At 36.3% G+C, this 16414-nt stretch overlaps 1 protein-coding gene across 2 annotated transcripts in view; it reads right to left on the bottom strand.

Annotated features, from left to right (window-relative positions):
- The window catches only part of LOC107047950 (transcription factor sox-2), a 161176-nt gene that overhangs the window by 38439 nt on the left and 106323 nt on the right, over positions 1 to 16414 (bottom strand). Inside the window, exon 1 of one of the 2 annotated variants that reach the window (XM_015270906.1) lies at positions 7424 to 7472. The exons of the other annotated variant lie outside the window; for it this stretch is intronic. The gene's annotated coding sequence lies outside the window, so the exon portion shown is untranslated. Of the gene's footprint in view, positions 1 to 7423; positions 7473 to 16414 lie in introns of those variants that run through there. 2 annotated transcript variants of the gene reach the window in all.

The following is a 16414-nucleotide window of genomic DNA, read 5'->3' as shown; positions in this document are numbered from 1 at the left end:
GACATTTAAAAAAGAAATTTGTGAAAACAAAATTCTGTAGCTCAAAAATTGGAGGCCCTGGACTATTTTAAACATTTTAAGTGTCTACGGAGAATACAAACAATAAACAATCATTTTTTTGCACTACTTATTTGTTTCTAGACGTATATAATCGATCTTCAATGTATGAAAAATCTCACTCCAATAGCCCATGACTTTTAAAACTCATAGTAGTCGCCCCTTAAATTTTTATATTACAATAAATGATTTGCTCATGTTCTAATTCTTATGCTCACTGAATAAGATTTTAATCATAATTAGAATTCAATTCCTTCTAGAACGCATTTTAGATTGTGAATTTTTGGGATTCAATGGTTTGTTGATACTCGTAAAAGTGTGTGCTCACATTGTTATCAATTTTAAGTTAGTTCACGCGGTAATTCCATTAATCTGTTGTTCATCTCATCGATATAATTCCGTGCTTAGAATACTGTTATGTCGTGTTTTCAACACCAAATTAAAAATTAAAACTTAATTTGGGATATCGAGTCACACCTTCTTTTTATTCATATTAGAAATTTTGTATTTGTGACCATATTGCATTCAGATTCTCCTATTCTTAACGGCAAAAATGTGAGATAATCTCATAATTCTAACTATTAATTCTAATCAACTTTGTTCGAAAAAAACTTGAGTAAACGCAATAGAAAGATAGTAGAATTATTCTACTTTCATTTGACCTGAACGATTTAGACAATTACGATTCGTTTATTCATGTTTCGTAGAATGGTATTCAATTCTCTTTGTTTGTTAGGCGGGCTTCATGAAAATTCACCGCCAGACAATTGTACTCACGAAAACCGCCTTAATTTCTCCATTCGTTCGAGATATCCGTCATGTTCAAATTCTCACTTTCGATTCGAGATATTGGCCACACTTTTTTTAGAAAGCATATCGAAACATTGGAAGTCCATAAAAAAAGTCATGAAAACAATAAATGCAAGAATATTCTAAAGCATGAGACCTTTCTCGGGCCACGTGAGTTGATGCCTGGGAAAATTAAGCGATTGAAGAAAAATGACTTGTCTCGATATCAGAATTTTTTTCTCCGTGTATGCATTTTCCATCTGTATAGAAATTAAAAACTGAAATTAAAAACTGAGGTCGGTATCCCAGTAAACATCAGGCATCTCAAATATCACGAAACTTATTTCTGCACTGAAATAGAAAGAAAATGTAAACAGCTCTCTACTCCAGTGGAATACCCGACGATCTATTTAGAAGTCCCACATAACAATATCCTCTCTTACTCCGGCTTTACCCTTCACGTTGTAAACAAAGTCCTCAACTGATCATGGAAAATAAAAATCGTGAGATATTTATTTTCGGTCGTTATAAAAGCGAATGAGAAACATAAAAAAAAACCATAGTGAAAAATCAGAGTGTCGAGGAACTTTGTTTTGAGTGGACGAAAAATCGACCGGATCATGGTAGATTGATTGGTGACTGGTAATACGAGAGAGTGATCGGGATTAACGAGGTGGGTGTGTTCGGCAGAATGACACACGCGCTGGATTAACGAACGAGCCTAGTCTAGTGGTTGCTGGTAGGTATGAGCTCTCGGTTAGGGGGAGGAGGAAACGCGTATTTATACTGCTTGGCACTCAGTGTGTGCTAATTCAATCGCAAATATTGTCTAATTGGCGAAAACCAGTGGGAGGACGAGAGTTTGAAAACAAACGGGCATTTATCATTGCCCACTTTGGCACAATGATCAATTAATGGAATATTCGTTAAATCAACTTGTGTGGAACTGGGCAAAATTTGAAATGTTCCTTTTCGGTGAATTTTGCATCGATGGATGTACCGCTGTTCGTAATGCTTGCTTTCATTCATTTGATGGCTGTTGATTTTTTTATATTTTTAACAATGTTTGTTTTTAGTGGAGAATTGAATTAATTGAACGGATGGAGTTTTCCTTATTTTTATTTTTGACTCTTGGTATATGCAGAACAAAACTGCTCTCTGGATTTCTCACAACGTAATCGATTGGAAATATTTTGAGATAACTTCTGCATCGAAAGTTACACGCAATGTTTGATTTAATGTTTTTTATGTCTGCTGATCAGAAGTGGACAAAATACTATTTGAAATATTCATGAATAATTACTATTTCAGAATTATTGAACATTGGGAATAGAACAGTATTTGAATAGTTCGAGTCAACGAAATAATATTCGAAATAATTTCTATTTTCAATTGATGAAATATGACGAAAAGTGAGATAGTATTTGTATAATTCGATAAAGGAAAATACTATTTGGAAAAATTCTAAATATATAGTTATTTTAAGAGAAAAAATTAGAACAGAAACAGCCATTCGACTAAATGAATTAATTTATTGTATTCTCATAAGTTATTGAGTTTTCCTATCCTCACATTTTGTTGATTAAGGCAACAACAACTGTTTGCATCAAATATGAAATTATTTGTTAATTAATTGTTTGAATCAAATGAGAAATGATTTCACGAAATTTTTACTTTTTAGAGTTGAATATCGCAGAAATTATGTTGTACAAAATTTTACAAAAAATTCACCGTATTTTGAATTTATCAGTCTAGCGCGGATTCGTTTTTTAAGAACATCGTAACAACCGTTTTCTCATAAGATGGAAAAATCGAGTTCGGGGGGGACCCATAACCCCCGGTTGGCCTATGCCTCGCGTGCTAGAAGCCCGCATTTCATTATTTATTATCTCCTAAACTCTGTAGTACAGCTAGTTAGCATTTTTTTCAATAGCTGGAGAATATTATGAATATTATCTGTGAACAACATGGGAATAATCGTATGGAAAACCTGTTTCCTTGGGATACACCTTAATGATGTGAAGCAATATCCAGCAAACGTAATTCCACGACAAAATTACCATGGAAATCATTTCCTGTAGATTCCAATAATGAAATAGTACTATAAATTCGTTGAAATAAATGATCAAATGTGTATTTTATTTCAATTTCAAAAGAACAAACATAATTTTTTTTCTCGTATACCCTTTCGGGTCTTTACGATTTGCTCCCTGCCCACCCCCCAACCCCCTGCACCGCATTCGCCGAAGGACAAGGGAAAACCTCACTTGAGAGAAAAACCTGCCCAGGTACAGTAGTCTCTTGCGAAACTCCCGTTCGACAAATGAAACCGTAAGATTCACACTGTCACAAATTTTGCCCCCCCAGCCGGGATTCGAACCCTGGTCTACCGTGCGCCAATTCCACACTCTAACCACACGCTTTTTTTCAAGGTTTTTATTCAATCAACAGTTAGTATTTACATATGTACATATCTTAAAAACCAGAATCAAAAAACTTTTATGTTAAACATCATCATCACATTGTTTAAACTTATGGTCCATTAGTGACTCTCTAGTTTATTTGGTATTTTTAGAATTGAATTTCATAACCTTTTATTTTATTTAAAGTGCAATTACCTTTGCAACTAATATTTAAAAGTTTTAACTTTTTTGTGCGCCTAAAAACGTAACAATTTTTGCTGCTCTAACCACACAGCCACCGCCGTCGGTCGAACAAACAAATAAATAAATGGTATTTGATTGATCGAACTAGTCAACGTGAAATATCTATCTCAATTAGTATTTATATTTAATTTCATAAAATAGTGTCCAGATCTGTCGCTGTCTAATCCATATTTTTAGCAATATCAATTTCAACTGTAGGATCAAATTAATTAAGCGGGTGAGTATTTTTCTCATTTTCTCATTTTCAACAGTTCATTGGTCGAGCAAGGTTGTTCTCTGGATCCCTATGACTCATTTTTTTCATTAATTCGCAATATTCTTCGATGATTTCTGCATCGATGGTCGCACGGTAATTCGTAATGCGCGATGTGATTCATTTGATGTCTACTGATATGCATCTGTATATCTCTGGAAACGTTTATCTTTTACTGTCGGATTAAATTCATTAAACGATTGAATTTTTTTCGATTTCAGTAATTTTTTTTACGAGGTAAAATCAAATTATTTTCTGTATTTTTTGTAATTAATTCTGTTGGTAATCGAGTATTCGTTTCAAATAACCCCTTGTGCATGCTGAAATCCATCGAGCAGAGTGAGCACTGATAACTGCCCGCATTTTTATATTTAATTGAAGGCGAATGAAATAAAAATCACGAACGACAGTGAAATTTATTACTTGCTATCAACTATGTCACGTCATATAGTACATTATACACTGTAACAAATTGATTGGAGGAAAACACCGAGTGATAATTGTCCTTTTTCGTTCAATCCACTCACTTCCTTTTCTGCAGATTGATGAAAAAAAACATCGTTCCACTCGGTTGAGAATAAGACGTCACCCCGGCGAGGGAGAATAAAATATAAGTGTCTCAATAAGACGAAACAAAATAGCCCTCTTGGATAGGTTGTGAGGTGGCTTCCAGGAAAGCGGGAGTCAGAGATAACGGTAATATGCCCATCACTCTTGACGCTGACCAGCGCTGAGTTGCGAGGTCGTGGAGTGTATGAAAATATCTCAGATAGAGGACTGAAAATGAGACGAGGAAAAAATTGTGATACGCCTCAATCTCGTAATTGAAGAGCCAGAGTGAAAATAATTATAGAAATTACTGTACAAATGTTTTTCATAAAAACTCTGATATTTTCGAAGTATTTTAATGAGAGTAAAATACTTTTTCGACCAGCAACATGGAATAAAACGTTTGAAAAACTCAACTTTATCAGTCTGCACTAAGAAAAACCAAGTGGGCAATTTTATTTTTTCATAAATGGGTATAGTTATTGCTGCTAATAAATTAGCAAATTGTTCCCGAATGGCCTCTCTGTTTTTAAATTCTTATTTCACTATTCTCTTCTATTTTTTCATGTTATAGTACTATCATCAATTAAAATGTCATCGAATATTGCGTTATAATTATTTCGTTCTGTCAAATAATTCTACATTCAGATCTTCTCAGGATTAGAATTCGTTTTCAGTCCGGGTTTAATCAAGGTTTATTCAGGATTTAGCCAGACTTTAACTCAGGCTCTGTCAGAAGTTAGTCGGGACCATGAATCACTATGAATATAAGTATTCAACATAATAGACTGGTACTTGAGTTTAATAGAGATAGAGATTTTTATATAAAAAGCTCATGACGATATTGTATAACTTGATAAGCAATGATGCTGTTCTCATCATTTTTCAACTTGATTAAGAAAGCATTGGAATATAATTTTCAAGTTCTGATTTCATTCCTGTTACTAATGATTCTTTCAGTAATCATGAAAAAACCCATTTTGTCTTTCAAATCGCATAAACAATGTACTGTAATTCAACAACGAATGGTGCGACCCCTTTATATTCTTAAAGAATCAAGAGTGTATTGTTATCAATTTTTTGAGCCCTAACTCTAATTCCATTTTGGCCATTTTTTGAGTGATCGTTGAAAAATGTATTTTTGGGAAAATTTCAATGTTTCCAAATCTGTATGAAAAATAGAATTATAATTCGTGTTAATAAATATAGCTCATTAAACTCTAGATTTATGAAAAAATCGATGAAATTCGACTGATCCCTTATACGAAAATTTGGAGGAAAAAATTAAGAAAAAAGACCACACGCATACCCACATACATACAGACACTATCTAAAAAACGCATATTGGGACTTTGGAAACTGAACTTTGAGCGATAACAAAGTTTCCATTCGGAAGCAAAAAACACGAAAAATGCAGTGAAGCTAAAAATTAAAATAATAAAGCGCATAAAATTATTCTAAACACGAATTAACGGTGAAGGCCATTAACGAGTGACTAAGTAAAGTAGAAAATGTGAAAAACCCATATATTAGCAGAATTACTTATACACAATGGTCGATACGACAACTGGATTAGCGGTGAGGGAATGAGATGGGTTGCCATGCGAGACGCTCCAACATTTACATGTAATTGCTTTCCGTGAATTCCACCTACTCACGTTGAGTTGTTTTTGATAAAGGTAATTACGGGGTTTGGCCCACGCTATACTAATGCCACGACCCCCTCTGCCCCCACCCACGAGTCTTTTCAAAAAAAAAAGAGTAACTTCATCACGCAGAGATGAATGTGGAAGAGAAATTTTCTGATAAAAAAATTGTATGATCATTAAAGCCGAGTCGATGTCATCACTCGACCTTGAAACCATGCCATTCAATTTTCCCGTATGAATCCACGAGTTTTAAATTACTTTTTTTCCTGGCATAAAATTTTTTTTTGTCATTTTCTTTATCGTCGAACGTTGGGATAAATGCAACTTACGAGAATATGCTCACGTACGGCAATAAATATGTCATAAATAGTGAGTAGCAACGGCAATCAGCCAAACCGGCTTTGCAGTTGGCTCTGTTACATTGTCAGTGACATCCACATGGCTTTTTCCTCCCTCTTGAGCCACCGAACACTCTTCCACCATTTTTTTTGTTCACCATATTCCCCCTGGGCAACATGTGGAATCGATATGTTCGAGGAAGCCATTGATGTTTTTCCGGTGATTAACAAGTTCATTTATACACATTTACAATCGTTAGAGTTAGAACACATGCCATTGATCACGTAACACCCTGGACAATTTATAATAAACTGGTATTATCCGATGGATGAAATTTGATATTATGTCGAGATTGTTCGATTTTGACGTTAAACGATGACATCCACTAAGCGCCAGGCGGTTTTTCTTGATTTTTTACGTTAGAAGTTGAGGAATATTGTCAACCCCTTGTGTTTACATCACGCTTGGGTCAATGCTAGTGTCAACGTGTGTACGTCGAAAGCCATTGCGTTATGTCGATCGTACAAGTTTTCCAATACGATTCATTGATGTTTCTCGATTTTAGTTTTCACTTAAAGTAGTATGAATAAACTCCAGTTGAGTGTAATGAGGACAAATAAATTCCAAAAAGCTCCCAAATAATTGTTCATCGTCGATAATTTTTCCCATGAATTCTAATTTCGATGGGTGGGAGAATTGAGCCATCAAATTCTCTCTTCCATTATTTTTTTAAACAGTAGTCTCTCGTTTCACTGGAGTTTCAACATAACATGCAATTTCGGGCCCGCAGAAATAAAAATCATTTAGTACAAAAGGTTGACAATGACAATAATGTTTATATTGGGCATAGGGCCTGTCGCACCAAGCTCTAAATCGTCAGAATAAATTTATGTCTGGAGTGAATTTATTTCAGAGCTGAATAATTTTAGGAATTCGTCATAGAGTGCTCTAATTCATCCATTCGGTGGGGAATATCAATTAAATGGTTCATAATTAGTAGTATTATTGGAAAATTGTGATGATACATCGATACACCACGTTTTGTGGTGAAATACCTTTCATGAAGTTTCAATCAAAATTAATCAGCAGATATGTTCAGCAGATTATGTTCAGTCCCATACTTAAACCTAGAGTGGTCACCATATGCGGGAAACGCTGCAGCGTGTTGTTATTCATAAATTTCCATTCACTGGATAACCCGAAAAATGAAAAAAAAATTTACTTTTTTAATTGAAGTGTATAACACATTATAGCGGTTTCAAAACAACATAATATCCAAAATTCTAAAAGAAAACGTATTATTTCCAACAGAAGAATTTTTTTTCTATGTTAAATGAAATGGCCCGTCACGCAACGTTGTCGGAAACTTGCTAAACGCGCCCGGGCAGTGAAGAGTAAATTCGGCAACGTTAAAGCCTGAATAAAACGGCGGCACATTCCCGCGGAGGTGACCAGACTAGGATTAACCGAGGATTTTCTTAACTGGGCTTGGTGCAATCAACCTATAGCATTTTTATTTATATTTTCTGATTTTTTGGTATTTTTTCTAGATTTTAATCTTCTCTCTAACCTCGAAAAGTTAATTTCCTTATAAGAACCTACATTATTTTTGCACTTCTAGATTAACTATTATCAATAAAACTAGACTGCCGATTGAGCCCAAATTCAACCAGAATATTAAATCTTCATATTAACTTTCGTATAGAATTTATTTCAAATTTTAATCTTCAAAATTCAAGTTATATTTAAATCACTTTAATGGATTTAATCGTTTCCTTTTTCCATGTTTAAATTCCCTCCCACAATGTTTGGACTCAATTTGAGATGATTCATTGCAATTTCTGAAACAAAGAATGAGTTGCACTGGAAATATTTTTAAAAATCATAAATATTTTTATACAAAAATAAAACAAATATTCGTGTTTGGCCATTCGAAAAGACTGAAGGTTGTGAGTAATGCCATCAAGAAAATGGAAATTTTTTTCTACATCAAAAAAAGAACAATTCCTGCTGACTCAGTAGAGACTGCGATACCAATGAAAAACGTTTTTATCTGATGGGAAATTTACTTTTCATGAATATCGAAACATACTGGAGCTGCAGTTCGTCTTTTCGTGCAGAGCATAGAATGTTCAGCGGTTGGATTAAAAATAATATTTTCATAATTTAAGAAATTTCAACTTTTATAATGTTATTACAACATGCGATTGCCCACTTCTCATTTAAATAATATCCTAAACCAATTAGTCCATGTTTTCCTTACCAGGAAAATAGTGACGAGCCCCCGTGTTTTACTCGTAACAATTTTTTTCCCTTTCTACATTTTCTATTTTTCCAAGTAGTTTAATACACTTACTACGCCGGAAAACGTGGCGATGCGCGCGTACACACGACTTTACGCTCGGACACGCGAGAGTCATCGGAAAAAGTCATGATTTCATCGCTCTATATACCATCTATCGATACAGCTGTTCAAACGAACAGAGCAAATGAACCACACATACATTTTTTTCATATTTGATGTGCAAAAGAATTTGATAAAGACGTCTTAATTCGCCTCGTTTAAATCTCTTTTCTCCTTTATTATTGAAAAAGAGGTGAATCACTTGGCTTCTCCAGTGTCGAGTACTCAGAGTATACTATTATGTGCTGTTGCAAGCATATTTCATCAGATTCGAATCACTCCGGTTGCCACTCGGTGTGTAAAAATGAACGAAATAAGACAAAGGGGAAAATTGCGAAATGGCAAACGTGCAGAGCTGACCAGCCTGTGGGGCTGACTCAGTGACTGATAATAAATATAAGGTTAGCAACGATATCTGTGGCACACCAGCATCGTCTATTTGACGATGTGTTACCAATCTACCACATACAAAGCAAAAATTATACCACTGTCAATTTAATATAATTAAATAATAAAAATAATTTCACAAATTTATTCAATTCTCTGAGTACGTGCCTCTGGTCATAGTGTACCATTTGAGATCAACCTCCACTCGAGATATCTATCGATTTTTTTCCCCTCTAACGGGGGAATGAGGAGAGTTGAGGAGAAATAATTGCACAATTCATGACGATGTTGCGAGTGAAGTTCGGATCGCGCACAGCGACAAGCTGTCTGCAGGCGTTTATTATCGAAAGAACATACACAAAATCAACTGAGAGATACCAGTCACTTTTTTACTTCTCTCTCGACCCTCCACCTCACCCACTCGACTTCCTCAGTTTTTCCAACTCATTGTCTTGTTATTTTACGATCCTCTCGTTTTCTGTTTTCACTCGTAAATTTTTTTTCTCCTCGCTTCACTCATTTTGCTTCACTTGAGACTGGGAAACTGTTTCTAGTGATGCTGATGAGTTGTAAAATACAAAAAATAGGTCAACTTTGAAATTGGTAATGTGTTGTACCGATGGAAATCATTGGACAATGCTGTGTAAAGTACACAAGTAGGTCGGGATACATTATTTCTGTAACGACGCGCCAAGATCTCTCGAGAGAGGTGGAAAAGGTCGTGGGTGTCTTTTCGTCGTACCGGTTTTCTTAGGTGTGTATTTTATTTTTTCTTGAATCACTGGATGAGACGGAGTCTGGCCAGCGACCATTAGTCATCCCAAGCAAATCGTCTTGTCATTTTATTCTCTTGAGGTTAGCCACTATGTGTGCGTGTGTGTGTCCGAGTTATGGGTGCGATGAGGGGGAAGAAAGAAACAGGGAATGGGCTATGATCCCGGGGTAAATGTCGAGATGTCCCATCGATTAACCATTAATCTAATCGGCTTTACCTGATTAATGATGCTGGACAAAAAATCATTGTTAATGTATGAGTTTACCAGCACCCGAGGTAAATACTTATTGATGACGGAGGGATATTGAATGAGCTCGGGACTTCTGATTGCTTAATGTAATGGAAAAAATTGTTTCATTTGGAATCGATGATTTTTTTTCCTTTCACGTGCATTTTCTTTGGCAATAGCGGGGAGAAGAGAGTTTTCTTGAATGGGGAACTTTCATTTTTTTCAAATATATTGATGATGATGCTCAAAAATGGGGGGAGATAGAATTTACGACATTATTTTTCTAATAATGGCCGGTTGGAAATTAACTTTTTGTCACTACGCCCGATAAACAGCGGTTTTCGGGCCCAGTGACAAAAAATATTGTTCGAACACGGCCGTAAAGAACTTTTCTACCTCATATGATCACAGAACTCGCCTTCGGTACGTTCTGCAACCTCATATTTGCCAGAAAAGTTTATCACGGCCTAGGCTCGAAATGTACTATTATGTCACTAGGCCTGAAAACCACGATTCGCACCTTGTCTCGCTCGGTTAGATCGCGTCTTTTGGGTCCAATGAAAAGTATTATCTATTATCTCTAAATGGAACTGAAATTTACAGTTCTTTTTTATTTTTCCATATTTTTTTATATTTCCCATTTCCGGAATATTTTATATTTGTGAATCACGGATCCCCCTTTTCCTGAGAAAGTTTTCTTCGCAAATGATCTAATGAATGACTCTTTGTAGTTAAATTTACTGAGTTGCATGAAATTTTGGGCTCATCCCAATGCCACCTCCGTCTTTTTTCACGGTATCCATGCCGTCATTGTCTAAAATTCCCCGTTTTTAGCCCGGAAATACCTTAGACGTAATTTAGCGATTAATCCACCGGTTCTCAGACCCACACACCTCGTCCTTGGGGGAAAAAACGTGGAAACAATTAATACAACACGCATACACTGATGTCTCTATGCCCCTGTCGTATTTCAAAGAAACAATTCGATGCGACGTTTTTACCGTATCGCTGTCTCCCCACTTCTGACCCATCCAGTCCCCATATTTCAACTGAACTATCCTCGAACCTACTTATTTCAGGCTGACGTAATGATAATCGATGAGTCTGATGCAAGCAATTATCTGCGGAAAAACACGACTGAATCGTGCACCGAAACGAGAAAAAAAATAATAAAAAATCTCGTAATTGGGATTTCAGCATTAAACATGGTGGCATGTCACACTCGACAACTGGTGCTATGGTTTACTTCCCGACTTGTTGTCAATGCAATTGACATTGTCAATAAAACTTCCTCATTTGTTGTAAAAATTTCCGTATCATAACTATACCCGCACGAGTGGACACGCGACTACCCAGTAGTTCTAGCAAAACGATTAGACGAATGGGCTTCTGCGAAAGTAGTGATAGATTAAAACACACCACAGTTGGAACAAAAATGCCCCAAGAAACCCGGATGAGATGCACATGAAAAAAATTATCCCCAGTAATTTTTTGTAATGTCGCATCAGTGGAGAAAAATCAATGCATTCATCTTCAGTTGAAAAATTGTAATTTATTTTAATTCCCCCGAGATTCATACAACGATTAACGTCAACTAACTGCATCATCCGCATGAATAAACCAATGTGAAAAAAAGAGGTAAATCCCGGTATCTCAAAATCGAATACCGCCTTTTGATTGAAGGATAAAAGAAGTGGAAAAAAATGAAGAATTACCAAGCGCACGTCCACCAGTTTGCTTTCATCGCTAGTACAAGTTTTCTTAGGAGTGTGCAATTTATTTGCAGTGTTTGCGCGCCTCTGTGTGTGTTTGCCTAGGCTACAAGCAGCTCTGTGAATTGCGTCACACTCGCCTGGCAATGCTAGACAAGGCGACGCCAGTCTCTTGCACTAGTAACCGATACACGTTTATCTATGACTGTGTACATAAAACTCCAACCACTGATGTTGTTTTTTTCCAGTAGCAACTCAAGCACTTAACTCGATATTCTTCTACAATTATTTTTCGCCTTTTTTATCACTTATCTGTCGTGTCTCCTGGGTATTATTCATCCATCTCGGGGGCGACCAATAATTCTGCCCTTTTTATTATTCGATTTATTGGGTCAACGGGCCAATCCTCTTAGCTCACTTCGGGTTAGTTGGATTGGGTCGCACGCGTGCACTCGACTCGATGATGCGGATTAGAAAATGTTTCGTTTCAACAGCATCAAAACGACTTCCTCCGAACCTTCGTGATTCAGAATTTCAAGCGAGTCATTCTAGGGATAAAAATTTATGAGTTAATTGTTGAACGCGCGACGAAAAAGAAATAAGTAGCCTCGTAAAAATGATAACGCCACTGGCTAACGGCCGTGAAATAACATAATGTCACATTGTTCAGTAAATTAACATGTAAATTGTTCACGAATACATGCGGAATAGGTTTTTTTCTTGCCTCCAATTTTTCGTATCCAACGTTCACGCCGTGCGGTTTGAAAAATGCGATATTTTTTTCTTTATGAGGATTAAATTTTTGCGGAGAGATTGGGAAAAATCTTTGTAGATATCGGTGGTGCTCTTGAGTATTTGTCGCACGTAATTTCACGCGTCCTCGGCCTTGAACATATCAGCCCCCATGCCGATGAGAGAGACGCGAATATGTGGGAAATGCGGGTGCACCGGTTGTTCGTGACGCTCGTAATCAGTATTCTCAGTTCCGTTTTTTTTAAATTCGCGATGCAGAGAGAATCGAAAAGTTTCCATCCCATTAGCGTTTTAGAGTGGAAGGTGATGTTTTAGAGAAAATTGAAACGTAGTGGAGGGAGATATTTTTTTTTACTGAAAAATAAACGGATTGAGAGACGGATGAAAGGAAAATTAGCGAACGGTGTACCGCAGAAATTTGGAGACTATACTGAGCAAAAAATAGATTTTGGCCAAATATCCATTTATTTGAGAAAAGTATTTATTTTATCGATACCGATAAAATGGAGGAATCGATATTTCTCCAGTCGAGTTATGCCCAGGCTACCCTTATTAGATTTCAATTATGTCAATTATGTTGCTCTAGAAGATGATCATATTATTTATGACCTTAAGTGAATTCCTTCAAGAATTATCAACATTAAAACATTAATGGATATTCCTACCTCTAGAAAATAAGAAATTTAGGAAAAATGAATAATCATTAGAGGAGTTCATCCAAGCTCATGTGTAACATAGTCATCCTCCAGGACGATATGATTGTTATAATTGAAACCTAATCAGGCTCGCCTGGGCATGACTCGATTGAAGAAATACGATTTTGAAAAAATGAATCCTTTTCGCAAGTAAATAAAATGATGATATTTGGCAAAAATAATTTCTTTTCTCAGTGGATACTGTAGACTTCATTCATATTTTTCTTAGTTCTTGATTAAAAACTCACAAATTTTACTGTTCTTCTGGGAAAAATTAGGAAATGCAAGGAAAAATTAATCCTCTGTCTCTCCTCTCACAAAATACCCATCCTTCCTCTCAAATACATGTAAATATACAGCAACAATCATGTAAATATAATTGAAAAACGAATAAAAATAACAAAATGGAATATAGATTAAAAAAAAAAATGAAAACAAGCGATTATTCACTGTAACCCTTTTGATCGCCTAATGATATCATCGGTTCCTCTGTTAATTCATGAGCAGTAATCAAATAAAAAGATTATTCAGTGGGAATGAATGAACTGTCTTTTTCGTTATCAAAACGGAATTTCCCCGTTTTCAAACAAGTAAACGAAAAAATCGTCGAATTTTTTCTTTCTGTAGAGAGAGAGAGAGAGCAATGGGCAAATAAGCGTTTAATGCGCGAAAAATAATACTGCGCCGCAACTCAGTGAGTTTATTAGTGTTATCATCACTGGCAAACTATCGCGTATGTCCACTATTATCATTTTAGAGTAAATGTATAAATACGCAATTGTATACGCTAAGAAGATAGGAAAATAACGTGTGTACACACTCAGAGTTTACTCACTGGAGTATGATAGAATTTAACTTGTGTCAACAGTGTAATCTCCGTCGAAAAACCTTGATTCACAAGAGAAAGATCTCTGCCATCGACTTTGTCCTCTCTTTTTTCATATTTTTCTAATCCATTTATTCGACAACTACAAAACACAAAACAGCGAAATCCATTAGTTGTCGTAATAATTGTTGTTACGATCGTTATCACTGTAATTTACATAACTAAAGATTAAACCAGAAATTACGCAATTATGACAAGCACTGAGATCATCACTTGATTTCAAATTCCGAGGAAAAAGAAAAAAAAACATGAAGAATTCCAAACACTTGAATCATGCAACTGGTAAATTCAAATTGCAGCTGAGCGTATGCACTATTTGGTCGACCCGGCTTATCACATGTCGATACTCTTATCGTTGGAAAGGTCCTCGACCCCTGAAATCCACGCAACAATTTATAATTTTTCTCGTCTACGATTTTTCACGTTAAAAAGTTGAGCAAATAAGGAGAAAAAAAGCAGCACAATCAATCATACTCATCCCAGCCATAAATCAATAATTCTGTGTCAAGATAGATGGATATATTTGTTTCCATCATTTTTTTTCCCTCTCATCGTTCTTTCTGCGACCTTCGATTGACAGAAAACCCATTGGACCTATATCCACGAATACCGAGGCTCGTTGCTGAAATATTTGCATTGCAGTGATTCGAGACAAGTCCAAACACAACAGAACACGCGAGATTATTGCTGTAGGTTCCCCTGATCAGGGGGACAAAACAATATTTCCCCTCACCGAAGGATCCAACAACACAGCTGGTCCTCAAAGCGAAAACAGAAATAATGAGAAAAAAAGCTAATCCAAGGGCTGAAGTTTTTTCTATTTTCATTTTTCGTCAAATTTTCATTCGTCGATGGGTAGACATCAATCCAAGGATAACACGAACGCGAAAGAATTCTACCTGAGACTTCCACACTCACTCGACCCCCTCAGATTGATGGGTAACACGAGAAGAGGAAACAATTTCACTCAGTACATGCTGAAAGGGCACAAAAAAAATAAACACAGGTTTATGTGTGACTCAGGGGGTTGGAATTCATCGATAAATTCCATTGGCCCAATTCTCACGAATACCGCCAACTCCACAAGATTTTTCCAAAAGAAAGGAGACACCCAATTGAATGGAGTTTATGTAGTGAAAATATTCGGTTGCGGGGATTTGAAAATAAAAATTGAACGATTCTTAAAAGCTTTCCCGCAAGAGTGATCATTTTTTCTCGTTCTGCACCACGAAAATGGGTGGGCCCTTTTCAATAATGAACGGTGTCGCACGCTGATGCGTCCTGTCTACCGTTACAAATAGAGACTTTTCCCAATCTGAAAACGTTAAAGCCAGACGCTGTTACTCATGAAAATAGCTAAAATATCCCGCGGTGCTATTCTCTTTACACACCCCACGAGTCTCAGAAAAACTCACCTGAGGGTCCACATATATTCGCCGTTGGTTACCATTTCCACGGATACATAACCAATATAGAGCGCAGAGGGGCTGGAAAGTCTCAAGTCACTTGGCATTATTCTCATAATCGTAAAACGCGTTCTTACCCACCAGCAAAATGACTCTCATTCTCAATTCATTCGAGAGACCGTTTCCAATGGAAGCATCCACACACATCTCACACAATGACAACAATAATGAAAATGATCAAAAGATTTATACACACCGTTGCTATAAATTTTCCAACAGAAAATTGTATCTACAAACCCAATCGTAACTTACAAACTCACCCTCTAGGCCCCACGATTTACTATAAAGAGATCATTGACGTCCATTAGAAAGCGATCCTTGAGATCGTGCTCAAACACAATCGATTATTACATCAACTATGATTCACAATGCTGGTGACAAAAGTTAGATCACGAAATAATAGCTGAACGATAATAAATGTCGGGTTTTGAAATATCAATAAATAAAATTTTGTCTTGAAAGAAAGCGGATGAAATAGAGATTGAGAAATTTATCGTCCATAACGTATGAGTGAATGTGCAGTGACGAAAAAGGAGGCAGTGTGAAGAGATTTTATTTTTGTCTAGCCCTGCCCTATTTTTTTGTTTTTTCGGTATTGCATTTTATCCCGTAGAAGTATCGCTGTAAATGTTCCAGCGGGATACTTTACTCCCTCATTCTTTTAAAGCTCGTAATTACACGGTTCCCAGTTGTGTTTCGAAATGGCTGGTGCAATGTGTGTTACGTTTATGAATGTGTATAAACACACATTGGTGGCAGAGTCCAATGCCAGAGAGGGCCGCGGTCCTGTTTCACTGGTGCGCCA

Source organism: Diachasma alloeum, unplaced genomic scaffold, assembly GCF_001412515.2.
Source record: "Diachasma alloeum isolate Michigan unplaced genomic scaffold, Dall2.0 Dall_scaffold_00176, whole genome shotgun sequence".
Taxonomy (NCBI): domain Eukaryota; kingdom Metazoa; phylum Arthropoda; class Insecta; order Hymenoptera; family Braconidae; genus Diachasma; species Diachasma alloeum.
This window is presented reverse-complemented; position numbering and strand designations above follow the sequence as displayed.